Source organism: Marmota monax, unplaced genomic scaffold (assembly GCF_021218885.2).
Source record: "Marmota monax isolate L192 unplaced genomic scaffold, Marmota_monax_Labrador192_F-V1.1 WCK01_AAM20220418_F8-fsc00132, whole genome shotgun sequence".
Classification (NCBI taxonomy): domain Eukaryota; kingdom Metazoa; phylum Chordata; class Mammalia; order Rodentia; family Sciuridae; genus Marmota; species Marmota monax.
The window spans coordinates 7618137-7631819 of NW_026695199.1; the positions used below are offsets into that span (position 1 = coordinate 7618137).

At 34.5% G+C, this 13683-nt stretch overlaps 1 pseudogene; it reads left to right on the forward strand.

The window, feature by feature from the left end:
• Positions 1 to 260: 260 nt before the first annotated feature.
• LOC124082269 (tripartite motif-containing protein 75-like) lies at positions 261 to 10888 on the forward strand (annotated as a pseudogene).
• Positions 10889 to 13683: the final 2795 nt, after the last annotated feature.

Here is a 13683-nt window from a genome sequence, read left to right on the forward strand (position 1 = left end):
TTTTTATTAATATAGATGAATTATACAGATTAACGGGTTTCACTGAGACAGTTCTATACATGCATAGATCATGTATTGATCATATCTTGATGCCTTTATATCTTTTTTTAGTCCCTGGGACATTTTTTTCTTTTCTACATTATTTTATTCTTCTTTAAAACATCTCCATCCTAACAAATTAGTATAACCTAAATTCCACTAGGGAACACAGGTATTAGTTTTCTAGCCAAGACAGGTATTAGTTTTCCAGGCTTTGTAATATGGCGGAAGGCAAGTAAGGAGAGAGCAAATCCTATAGAATCCATCTTAACACTTTCCCTGAAGTAAGCTTCTTGATTTTTTTCCATTATAGATTTGATCTATTTGACAATTAATTACATATCCTATATTTGTCTTACATTATTTATTTGAAAAATAATTGAAATTATTGGATGTTACATTTTCCATCTAGTTTTCAGACATTCTGAAAAAAAAAAAACTAAATATTTTTTTAAATCACAGTTTTTAGATTGAAGCATTTAAGACCTTAACTTCACAAGGAAAATGGTGGAGTGAACTTGAGAGTGAAACTTTGGTTTCATTTAAGTGTTTTAATTCATCAAAATGAAATGACTTCACTTTTAATAAATAATCAATAACATACACATTAAATGAATTATAACTTGTATTACAGAGCTTGTTTCTAGTTTCCATCATTATGCTTACTAGAAATGTTAAAGATCTTGTTAATCCTTCACTGAGAGTGGTATTTGAAATTCATGTGAAAGAGACTTTTTTTTTGTTTGCAAGAGACTTTTTACTGTTTGTTTTCCAACAAATAATCATTATTTATCATTTCATGACTCCAACTTAATTTACCTTGATTCCAAGCTTGTCCAAAGACTCAGACCATTATCAATGCCAGAAGTGACACAGCTTTGGGCAAACTTAATTTAACATGCTTTGGTCACTATGGGTGAATCCATATTTTATGATATTTGAGACATATGGTTATATATTGCCTAATTACCTCCTGTGATAATAAGCTGCCTGAACATATTAGACCATTTGTCCTATTACTCCTATGGTAGCAAAGTAGTGACTTAATTGAAATAATCTATTTCTACTACCACTTATTTTTTTTACACTATCTTTTGCCACCATTAAAATACAAATTCCCATTTGCCATATATTTCAAGAACAGCATATTAATTAATAATATTAATAATATTAATTAATAATATTAACATTAACAGATATTAATTCTTCATTGCAAAAATTTTAACTTGCCTTCTCCTTTTCCCTCCCATCTTGCTTCCTTGGCAAAACTTCAACCATGGTTAAACAAATCATTTGCATTTTCTATACCTGCCACCAGATCAACCATGCCTAAAATAACAGAATCTTACAAGTGGGATCCACTTCAAAATATCTCCCAAATCACTAAACCATTCGCTCTGGGAAAATCCTACCATTTCTATCTAGTAAATTTCATGTTCCAACTCTTGGAGATGACAATTTTATGACTTTTCTTTTGAAAGCCTTCCAGAACACTCAACCGATGATCATTCTTCATAAGGGGAAAAAGAGTTTCATTCAGATAGGAGTTATATCATCATCCTAACACCAAACCATCAACCTGAATGCATCATCGCTCATGTTACCTTTGTCTTGTTACATGTTAAATAACTACTGTTTCCTACCTAAGTTTGTTGTCTTCATTTGACATCTAGACCCCCTTCTCTTTCTTACTTTCTCTCTTCTAAATCAAGCCCATTGAGAATCCAAAATACATAAGTATTTCCCATTGAAAAAGAAGGGAAAAAAACCCCAAAGTTTTCTCTGTGTAATATCCAGCTATTGTCTTGTGTGTTCCCAACACAAAGAGTTTTACTGTCTTCCTATCTCCATTTCTAACCATTCTATTCTAATTAAACTTCCTTTCCCTCAACTCATTGAACAGTTCTTTTAAAGATGAAACTGCTGACATCTTGAGGAAATCAATGGTCAAGTCTGTTTTCATTCTGTGACTTCTCAGTATCTGTATGAGTCAGAGCTCATCGTGTGTGTGTGTGTGTGTGTGTGTGTATGAGAAAGAGGGGGGGGGGAGCTGAGAGAGAAGGCTGAAGGCTGAAGACCCCAGAAAACTGATATTTCAAATTGAGTTTGAAGGTCATCTGTTTTAGAACCAGAAGTGGATATTAAAGAGGAAGATCAAAGCCAGTATGCTGGAGAACTTGCTCAAGGAAGTTTCATCTTTTGTTGTATTCAAGAGTTCAATTGATTGGGTGAGAACCATTTATTAATATCATGGAGGACAATCTGCTTACCTCAAAGTCTACCAACTTAAATGTGAATATCAGCCAAAGCCACCCTCACAGAAACTCCCAGAATAGTGTTTGAAAAAGTATCTGGACACCCTGTGTTCTAGCCAGTTTATAGACAAGATCATCACAAGTATCATTTGCCATGTTTGACCACTCCAACATTTAGGGTTAAATCATACTCACTTTTCTGAATTTCTAACTGTTGCATTCTCTATCCTTTTCAGTCTCCTTTGCAGGTTTCTCTTTTGCTAACTGGGTGTTTTGTTTTTATTTTTCAAATTTTCAGTCTTCTAAAGTCCTGTCTTCATTCTTCTTCTTTTCCATATAACCTGATAAACCCAAATATGTGTCTTCAATCTAGACTTTCTCAGGATTCAAGATTCAACTACATATTCAACATGTCAATTAAATATCTAATTATCATTAAATACCATTACAAATCAACTTGTCCTAAGAATAAATTATACCTGTGTATATTAGAAATAAACTATCTAGTGGTTCTGTTATTGTTAGATGTAAAATGGAATGGTAGACAGGGTTAGATCTTTGCAGTTCATGACAGGGGTTTTTATTTTTCACCACAGGATATTTTGTTGTTTTTTAAAAATATTTTTTAGTGTTGATGGACCTTTATTTTATTCATTTACTTATATGTGGTGCTGAGAATTGAACCCAGTGACTCACACATGTGAGCCAAGCACTCTACCACTGAGCCACAACCCCAGCCCGTTGTTTTATTTTTTATTGGTCCTTTTTAGTTATGCATAACATTAGGATTCATTTTCACATAATTAAAAAAGCATGGAATAAAATTTGTTGTAATTCAGTTCCCACTACCTTGCTTTCCCTTCTCTCTCTCTATTGATCTTTCTGCTATTTGCTTACACATGACAGAGTTTTGATGGAAAGCCATGGGAAGCTTTAAAGAGGGGTGGTATGAATCAATTTATACCTAAAACTCAAAATCAAAACTTTTAAATTAAATCATAATAAATTTGTAGAAAAGTAGATATATATCTTGAGCATGCAACCTAATGAACTATTTCAAAGTAAACAGCCATGTAACAACCATCCGTGTAAAAAAATAGAATTTTATCCAGAATCCCTTCCAATGTATCTTCCCATCATTGTCCTCCCCTCTCCCCAGAAGTAATCACAGTTCTGGTTTCTAACATTTAGAAATTTAAATGATTTGGGGGCTTTACATAAACTCATAAAATACAACATTTTATGTTTGTCTTCTATTCTCACTGCAATATTTTTGAGATGTATCCACATAGTATGTGGCAGTATTTCATTACTGAATGGTTATTCTATACTCTTGACTATATCACAATTTTTATAGATTTTTTTTGCCATTGATGGGCATTAGAGTTGTTTCAAATGTTTCAATATTAAGAATGTTTCTGAAAAACTCTTATAAATGTCTTTCAATGTGCACCTGTATGCTTTTCTGTTAAACAGATACTTAGCAGTGAAATATCTAATTCATATGCTATACATAGATTCAAATCTAGTTAATAATGCCACGCAACTTTCCAAAGCAATTGCACCAATTTGCATCTCTACCATCAGTATCTGAGAGTTCAGTTGCTCTGCATTCCTGCCAATAGGTGTTTGATTATCTTCATAGTTTTACATAAATGATTAATTACATTTTCAAATTTATTTTGTCCTCTTTTCACTGAAATGTGAGACTTTTAGTGAAAGGTTTGACTTACTCATCACTGAATCCCTAACTCTTGAAATACTCATCTTGCCCTAATAAAGTGTCTAGTAAATGGTTTTGATTAAATGAATGATCATATCCTCTGGCCAATGATCACAACTCTGACCTCTGAGGCTCTGACCACTAACACTTTTGCTTCTCTCTTGATATAAATTATGAATGATGTTTTGCTTCAGTTTCCTACTTACTTTTTTAAAAAAATCACTTCTATTTCTGTGTCATCTTTTGTTTCACCATTCTTCAAATTCTCCCCAATCAGAAATCCTATCATGCCTATCTAGTAAACATAATTTCCCACACTTTTAAAATATGTTAATATTTAATTGTCATATAATAATTGTACATATTTATGGGGAACAGTGTGATAATCTTGCCTATTAGCTGTCTTGAAATGTACAGTTAATTGTTGTCAGCCATAGTCATTCTACTAAGCTATATGACATTCCTGCTGTCCACCCTTCCACTGTAACTGTTAACCACCTCTCTCCATCTCCTCCTTTACACCCTTCCCAGGCTCTGATAATCACTATTCTACTCTGAACTTCTATGAGATTAACTTTTTAGCTTATACATGTGAGAAGATGCTGCTTTTGTATTTCTAACTTACTTCAGTGTCCTCTCTGCTGCTGCAAATGACAGAATTACTCTTTCAGGAGTAAAAATATTTTATTATGAATATGAATACCAAATTTTCTCCATCCATTACCTACTGATGAACACCTGAGTTGGTTACATATCTTGGCAATTGTTAATAGTGCTTCAATAAACATATGGGTGTAGGTATCTTTTCAAATACTTATTTCATTTCCTTTGAACATATTCGACACCCATTGCTGAACTATAAAGCAGTTATATTAATAATTTTTGGAAGTACCTCTATACTGTTTTCCATAATGGCTGTCCTAATTTACATTCTCACCAATGGTGTATGAGTTTCCCTTTTTCCATATTTTTGATGGTATTTGTTATTTTCTGTCTTTTTGATAATAACCATTCTAAATGATAAGACAACATCTCCCTGAGGCTTTGATTTGCATTTCTCTGAGTAGTGGTGTTGAACACTTTTATATGCTTTTCATCTTCTTGTATATACTCTTTTGAGAAATGTTTATTCATGTCATTTTCTCATTTTTTTAATCAGATTGTTCAATTTTTGGTGTTGAATTGTCTGGTTTCCTTGTATAATCTTGACATTAATCACTTGTTCAATGATTCTGTACCACAAAGGAAAAATTAACAGAATGAAGAGACAATCTATAGAACAGGTGTTTTGTTGTATAGATTGCCTCTTCATTCTGTTAATTTTTCCTTTGTGGTACAGAATATTTTTAGTTCGGTGTAATCCCATTTGTTACTTTTTGCTTTTGTTGGAGTCATATTAAAAAAATCTTTGTCCATACCATTATCCTGTGTTTCCCCTATGTTTTCCTCTAGTAGTTTCATTGTTTCAGGAATTACATGTAAGTCTTTGATCCATTTTGAATTTATTTTTTGTATATAGTTAGACATAGGGTCTAGTTTCATTCATTTGAATGGATACCCACTTTCCCCACACCATTACTTGAAGAAACTGTCCTTTTCGTTCTTTCTACCTTTGCAGAAAATCAGTTAGCTGGAATGTGTAGATTTATTTTTGGTTTCTCAATTCTATTCCATTGTCTATATGTCTGTGTTTTTATGACTGTAACATACTATTTGGGTTATTATCAATGTGCAGTATGTTTTAAATTCAGGTATTGCAATGCCTCCAGCTTTGCTCTTTCTTCTGAGGATTGTTTTGTCTATTTGGCATCTCTTATAGTCCCATAAAAATTATAAGAATGCTTTTTTCTATTTTTTTTTGAAGAACATCATTGGTATTTTGATAAGATTGCTTTGAATCTATAGATCACTTGGGTAGTACAGAATGAATATTTTAGCATTAATTCCTCTTATTCATTCATATGTATGTCTTTTCATTTTTTTAAAGGACCACTACAATTTCTTTCCTCAGTGCTTTGTAACTTTCGTTGCAGAGGTCATTCAACTTCCTCGTTCAATTTATGGCTGGTTAGTTTTTTCTTTTTTTGTTTTGTTTTGTTTTGGTAGCTATTGTAAGAAATTAAGTTTTTTATTCCTTTCTCAATAATTTTGTTATTGGTATATAAAAGCTATTATTTGTGTTATTTTGATTTTGCTAACTGAATTTGTTTACCAGTTCTAAGAGTTTATTGATGGAGTCAGGGTTTTTCTATATCTGAAATTATGTTGTCTGCAAACTGTCACAAGTCAACTTCTTCATTTCTTATTTGGATTCCCTTTCTTTCTTTTGCCTAATGCTCTGACTAATGCTTCCAGCACTATGTTGAATAAGAGTGGTAAAGTGAACATCCTTGTCTTTTCTTGATCCTAAAGCAAACAATTTCCCCCTTTAGTATGATGTTGGCTATGGATTTGGCAAAGTGCATTCCATCTATACCTAATTTTTAAGGTTTGTATCATGAAGGGATGTTGAATTTAATTAAATGATTTTTCTGTATCTATTGACATGACCATATGGTTTTATCCTTCATTCAGTTGATGCATTGTATTGCTTATTGATTTGCATATTTTGAAGCATCCTTGCATTCCTGGAATAAATCCCTATTGATTGTGGTATATATATTTTTAATATGCTGTTTAATTCAATTTGTTAATATTGTGTTGCCAATTTTTATATCTAATTTCATTGGTCTATATTGATTTTGTTTTGTTATCCTTGTCCGGTTTCAGTATGGCGTTATAGAATGAGTCTGGATAGGTTCCTGCCCTTTGAGTTTTTTTTTTTTTTCTTTCAATGGTTTAAGAGTAATATGTGTTTGTTGTTCTTTGAAAATGTGGTAAAACTCCTCAGTTTTTGTTAAGTTTGGTCCATTTGAGCCATTTGGTCCCAGACTTGGACTTTTCTTTGAAGACTTTTAAGAACTAATTAAATCTTGTTACTCACAAATTTGTCTGTTCAAGATTTGTTTTTGTGGTTCAATTTTAAGGTTATATTGTGCCCAGAAATTTATACATTTTTTTAGATTTTTTTTCAGCATACAGTTATTTATAAGAATACCTAATGATTGTTTGTGTTTCTGTGGTATCAGTTGTAATGTCTCCTTTTTGATCTCTGATTTTATAGATTTGAATCTGCTCTTTTTTCTTGGTTAGTCTAAATAATGGTTTTTCAATTTTATTTATCTTTTCAAAACACCAAAACTTCGTTTTACTGATCTTCTAGTTTACTGATATTTTTAATGTGAATTTTATTTATTTTTACTTGGAACTCTACATTTTCTTTTCTTAAGCTAATTTTGGGATTAGTTCTTGCCTTTCTAGTTTCTTGATAATTAGGTTGTCTATTTTAAATCCCTTTTTATTGTGTTTATCTCTCAGTACTGACTTTGATGTATTCCATAGTTTTAGTGAACTGTGTTTATATTTTCATTTGTTTCAGGAAATTTTTAATTTTTTTGACTTCTTCATTGACCCACTGATTTTTCAAAAATATATTGTTTATTTTTCTAGTATTCATAGAATTTCTTTTTTTTTAAGAGAAAGAGAGATAGAGAGAGATTGAGAGAATTTTAATATTTATTTTATTTTATTTTTTTTAGTTTTCGGCAGACACAACATCTTGTTTGTATGTGGTGCTGAGGATGGAACCTGGGCCGCACACATGCTAGGCAAGCGTGCTACTGCTTGAGCCACATCCCCAGCCATCATAGAATTTCTAAAGTTACTCTTATTACTTAATTCTAGTTTGATTTCATTGTGGTCCAAAAAAAGTACATGATTCCAATTTTAAAAAGTTGTTGAGACTTATTTTAGTTGTCTAACGTGATCTATTCTGGAGAATGTTCCAGGTACTGATAAAAAATTGTCTATTTAGTAGCTATTGGATAAATTGTTCTGTAAATATCTGCTAGGTTAATTTTGTTCTATGATATAGTTTAACTCTGATTTTTTTTTTTGTTGATTGTGTCAGTATGATATGTCCATTGAAGTCCCCAACTATTATTTATTGGAGTCTTTCCTTTTAGATCTAATGTTTGATTTATATTGTTATGTGCTTCAGTATTGGGTGCATATATATTTAGAATCATTTCCTCCTATTGAATTGATCACTTTATCATTATGTGGTCACCACCTTTGTCTCCCTTTATAGTTTTTGGTGTAAAATCTATTTTATCTGTTATAACTATACCTGCTTACTTTTGGTTCCCGTTTGCATGGTGTATCTCTTTCCATTCCTTTACTTTTAGTCTATGTGTATCTTTAATGATGAAGTGACTTTCTCATAAGCACCATATAGTTGCTTTTTTAAAAACAAAACAACCCCCCCGCAAAAAAAAAAAAAAACCCTAGCCAGCCAATCTAAATTCTTAAGTAAAAACATACTTCTCTCATTAAAAAAAAATAAATAAATTCCCTGATTGTTATTGTGGCTTTTGTTCTTTTATTCTTTCTCACTCTTTCTCCTTCTTTTTTTTTTTTGTGTGTGTAGTTTGGTGGTTTTCTCTGTTGACAAGTTTTCATTCTTTCCTATTTTTATTTTATATGTCTGCTCTCATTATAATTCTTGTACTTTTATATTTTCATGATGGTGTTTGTCATTCTTTCACTTCTAACATAGAGTTCCTTTAAACCTTTCTTGTAGTCAATTTAGTGATGATGAATTTCCTTGGGTTTTGTTTATCTGGGACAGACTATTTCTTCTTCTATGAAGGGTACTTTTGCTGCTTATAATATTTTTGGTTGGCAGCTTTTTTCTATGGTGACATTGAATATATCATATCACCCCATTCTTTCAGGCCCTGTAAGATTTCTTCTGTGAAGTTTGCAGTCAATCTAATGAGGATCCTCTTACATGTGAACTGATGCTTTTCTATTGCTATTTGTAGAATTCTCTATTGCACTTTCGATAGTTTGATTAAAATACGTCTTAGGACCTTTTTTTTTTTTTTGGTAAAATCTATTAAGGATCCTCTGAGTTACCAGGATCTGCATTTCATATCTTTCTCAAGATTTGGAAAGTTTGTAGCTATTATTTCAATGACTAGTTTTTCTGTGCCTTTTTTATCTCCATCTGAAGTACCCATAATAGTAGTATAATTGCTTACTTAATTGCATCCCATAAGTTTCATAGACTTCATTATTTTTATTTATTTTTCTTTTGTCAGGTCATTTCCAAAGAACTGTCTTCAGCTCACAGATTATTATATTTTTATTTGATCTAGTCCTATGTTGAGGCTCTTAGCTGTGTTTTTATTTATTTTTTTTTTATTGAGTCATTTAGCTCTAAGATATCCATTTGGTTCTTTTTTTATGAACTCTTTGTTGAATTTTTTTCATTCAGATAATAAATTATCTTCCCTTATTGAATCATCTGTCTGTATTCTCTTGTATCTTGTTGAGTTTAGAGATCATCATTTTAAATTCTTTTTCAGGCAATTCAGCCCTCACAAGACTTCAGGAAGAAGTCAAGTGCCCCATCTGCCTGGATGAACTGAAAGACCCAATCACCATCCAATGTGGGCACAACTTCTGTCACTGCATCCAGCAGTCCTGGGCAGATCCACAAGACAGTTTCCCTTGTCCTGTCTGTCGTCATCAGTGTAAAGAAAGCCACTATAGGAGCAACACCCAGCTGGGAAGGGCGATTGAAATTGCCAAGCTCCTCCACCTTAGCATGAGGAAGAGGAAGAGGCACAGGCAGGAACAGATGAGCTTGTGTGAGAAACACGAAGAGGTCCTGACCCTTTTTTGTGAGGAGGACCTGGAGCTGTTGTGTTCCCTATGTGCTGGGCCCCCAGACCACCAGGGCCACTACATGAGGCCCATCAAGGAGGCTGCCTCTTATCACAGGGGAATGCTTGAAAATTACCTCAAGCCCCTGAAGAGGCAAGTGGCAGATGTTCAAAAATTAATAAGCATTCAAGGCAATAAACGCATTGAGCTGAGAGAGAAGGTGGAACACCAGAAACAGAAATTATCCTTTGAATTTGAACAACTGAACCAATTTTTAGAGCAAGGAAAACAGGCAGCTCTTGCAAGGTTAGCTGAAGAAGAGAAGGACACTGAACAGAAACTCAGTGAAAACATAACAGCATTTTCAAACTATGCTTCTGCACTCAAAGGTTTACTAAGCAGGGTCACAGAGCACAATGTGTTGTCTGAGGTGGAATTGCTGTCACAGATTAAGCATTTCTACCAGAAGTCTGACAGTGAGGTCAGCCCACCAATCTTTTCAATTCATTTAAGGAGGGAAACTTGGCAATCTTCCTCCCCAGTATTCTGCTCTGCAGAAAATAATTAAAGAATTCAAAGCAGATATTTTCTAGACCCTGAAACAGCCCACCCTAACCTGATTGTCTCTGGGGATAAAAAATGTGTCTGACATACAAAGAGAAACAAAACGTCCCTGATATTCCAACTAGATTTACAGTCAACCCGGTTGTCCTGGGTTTTCCAGATTTCTATTCTGGGAAGCATTTCTGGGAGGTGGAAGTGGGAGACAGATCTGAGTGGGCTACTGGCGTCTGCAAAGCCTCTCTGTCCACAAAAGCAAGGCGACCATCAGTCCAGCAGGGATGCTGGAAGCTTCGGCAACTGAATGATGGCTATGAAGCTCCAAGAGCTGTTCAGACCCTCTGCTGTTAGACGTGAGAGCCAGAGGCATTGGAATTTTCCTGAACTGTGAGCTGGTGAAATCTCCTTCTACAATATGCCTGAGAAATATCACATCTGTACTTTCACAGACACTTTTACTGAACCTCTGCGTCCTTATTTCTTTATAGGACCTGGTTCAAAACCTCTCAGAATCTGTAAGGGAACAGATTGTGAATGAAAAAGCCCTCCAATAGACTGAACCATTTTAACAAAATTCTGAGGGTTTTTTTTTTTTGGTGCTAAAGATTGAACCCAGGGTCTCCTGCATACTAGGTAAGAGCTCTTCCCTTGAGCCACATCTCCAGCCTTTTCTGTACATGAATTGTTTTATGATAAACTTCTCAGAATTACATTTCACTTTTCTTTTGTTTTCCATTGAGTTATTTTTCCCTTGTGGTAGTCTCACCCACATGTTAGGCAAGTGCTCTAGCTTGCCATAGAGCTCCATCCCCAGTCCCATATATTTTTTTAATTTTTTATTGTTGGTTATTCAAAACATTACATAGTTCTTGATATATCATATTTCACCCTTTGATTCAAGTGGGTTATGAGCTCCCATTTTTACCCCATATACAGATTGCAGAATCACATCAGTTACACATCCATTGATTTACATATTGCCATACTAGTGTCTGTTGTGTTCTGCTGCCTTTCCTATCCTCTACTATCCCCCCCTCCCCTCCCCTCCCCTCTTCTCTCTCTGCCCCCTCTACTGTCATTCATTTATCCCCCTTGTATTATTTTTCCCTTTCCCCTCACTTCCTCTTGTATGTACTTTTGTATAACCCTGAGGGTCTCCTTCCATTTCCATGCCATTTCCCTTCTCTCTCCCTTTCCCTCCCACCTCTCATCCCTGTTTAATGTTAATCTTCTTCTCATGCTCTTCAACCCGACTCTGTTCTTAGTTACTTTCCTTATATCAAAGAAGACATTTGGCATTTGTTTTTTAGGGATAGGCTAGCTTCACTTAGCATAATCTGCTCTACTGCCATCCATTTACCTGCAAATTCTATGATTTTGTCATTTTTTAATGCAGAGTAATACTCCATTGTGTATAAATGCCACATTTTTTTTTATCCATTCGTCTATTGAAGGGCATCTAGGTTGGTTCCACAGTCTTGCTATTGTGAATTGTGCTGCTATGAACATCGATGTAGCAGTGTCCCTGTAGCATGCTCTTTTTAGGTCTTTAGGGAATAGACCGAGAAGGGGAATAGCTGGGTCAAATGGTGGCTCCATTCCCAGCTTTCCAAGAAATCTCCATACTGCTTTCCAAATTGGCTGCACCAATTTGCAGTCCCACCAGCAATGTACAAGTGTACCCTTTTCCCCACATCCTCGCCAGCACTTGTTGTTGTTTGACTTCATAATGGCTGCCAATCTTACTGGAGTGAGATGGTATCTTAGGGTGGTTTTGATTTGCATTTCTCTGACTGCTAGAGATGGTGAGCATTTTTTCATGTACTTGTTGATTGATTGTATGTCCTCCTCTGAGAAGTGTCTGTTCAGGTCCTTGGCCCATTTGTTGATTGGGTTGTTTGTTATTTTATTGTCTAATTTTTTGAGTTCTTTGTATACTCTGGATATTAGGGCTCTATCTGAAGTGTGAGGAGTAAAGACTTGTTCCCAGGATGTAGGCTCCCTATTTACCTCTCTTATTGTTTCTTTTGCTGAGAAACAACTTTTTAGTTTGAGTAAGTCCCATTTGTTGATTCTAGTTATTAACTTTTGTGCTATGGGTGTCCTATTGAGGAATTTGGAGCCCGACCCCACCGTATGTAAGATAGTAGCCAACTTTTTCTTCTATCAGACGGCATGTCTCTGATTTGATATCAAGCTCCTTGATCCATTTTGAATTCACTTTTGTGCATGGCGAGAGAAAGGGATTCAGTTTCATTTTGTTGCATATGGATTTCCAGTTTTCCCAGCACCATTTGTTGAAGATGCTATCCTTCCTCCATTGCATGCTTTTAGCCCCTTTATCAAATATAAGATAGTTGTAGTTTTGTGGATTGGTTTCTGTGTCCTCTGTTCTGTACCATTGGTCCACCCACCTGTTTTGGTACCAGTACCATGCTGTTTTTGTTACTATTGCTCTGTAGTATAGTTTGAAGTCTGGTATCGCTATACCGCCTGATTCACACTTCCTGCTTAGCATTGTTTTTGCTATTCTGGGTCTTTTATTTTTCCATATGAATTTCATGATTGCTTTCTCTATTTCTACAAGAAATGCCGTTGGGATTTTGATTGGCATTGCATTAAACCTATAGAGAACTTTTGGTAATATCGCCATTTTGATGATGTTAGTTCTGCCTATCCATGAACAGGGTATATTTTTCCATCTTCTAAGATCTTCTTCTATTTCTCTCTTTAGGGTTCTGTAGTTTTCATTGTATAAGTCTTTCACCTCTTTTGTTAGGTTGATTCCCAAGTATTTTATTTTTTTTGAAGATATTGTGAATGGAGTGGTTGTCCTCATTTCCATTTCAGAGGATTTGTCGCTGATATACAGGAATGCCTTTGATTTATGCGTGTTGATTTTATATCCTGCCACTTTGCTGAATTCATTTATTAGCTCTAATAGTTTCTTTGCAGAGCCTTTTGGGTCTGCTAGGTATAGAATCATATCATCTGCAAATAGTGATAATTTAAGTTCTTCTTTTCCTATTTTTATGCCTTTAATTTCTTTCGTCTGTCTAATTGCTCTGGCCAGCGTTTCGAGAACTCTGTTGAACAGAAGTGGTGAGAGAGGGCATCCCTGTCTTGTTCCAGATTTTAGAGGGAATGCCTTCAATTTTTCTCCATTCAGAATGATGCTAGCCTGAGGCTTAGCATAGATTGCTTTTACAATATTGATGTATGTTCCTGTTATCCCTAGTTTTTCTAGAGTTTTGAACATAAAGGGATGCTGTACTTTGTCGAATGCTTTTTCCGCATCTATCGAGATGATCATATGGTTCTTATTTTTAAGTC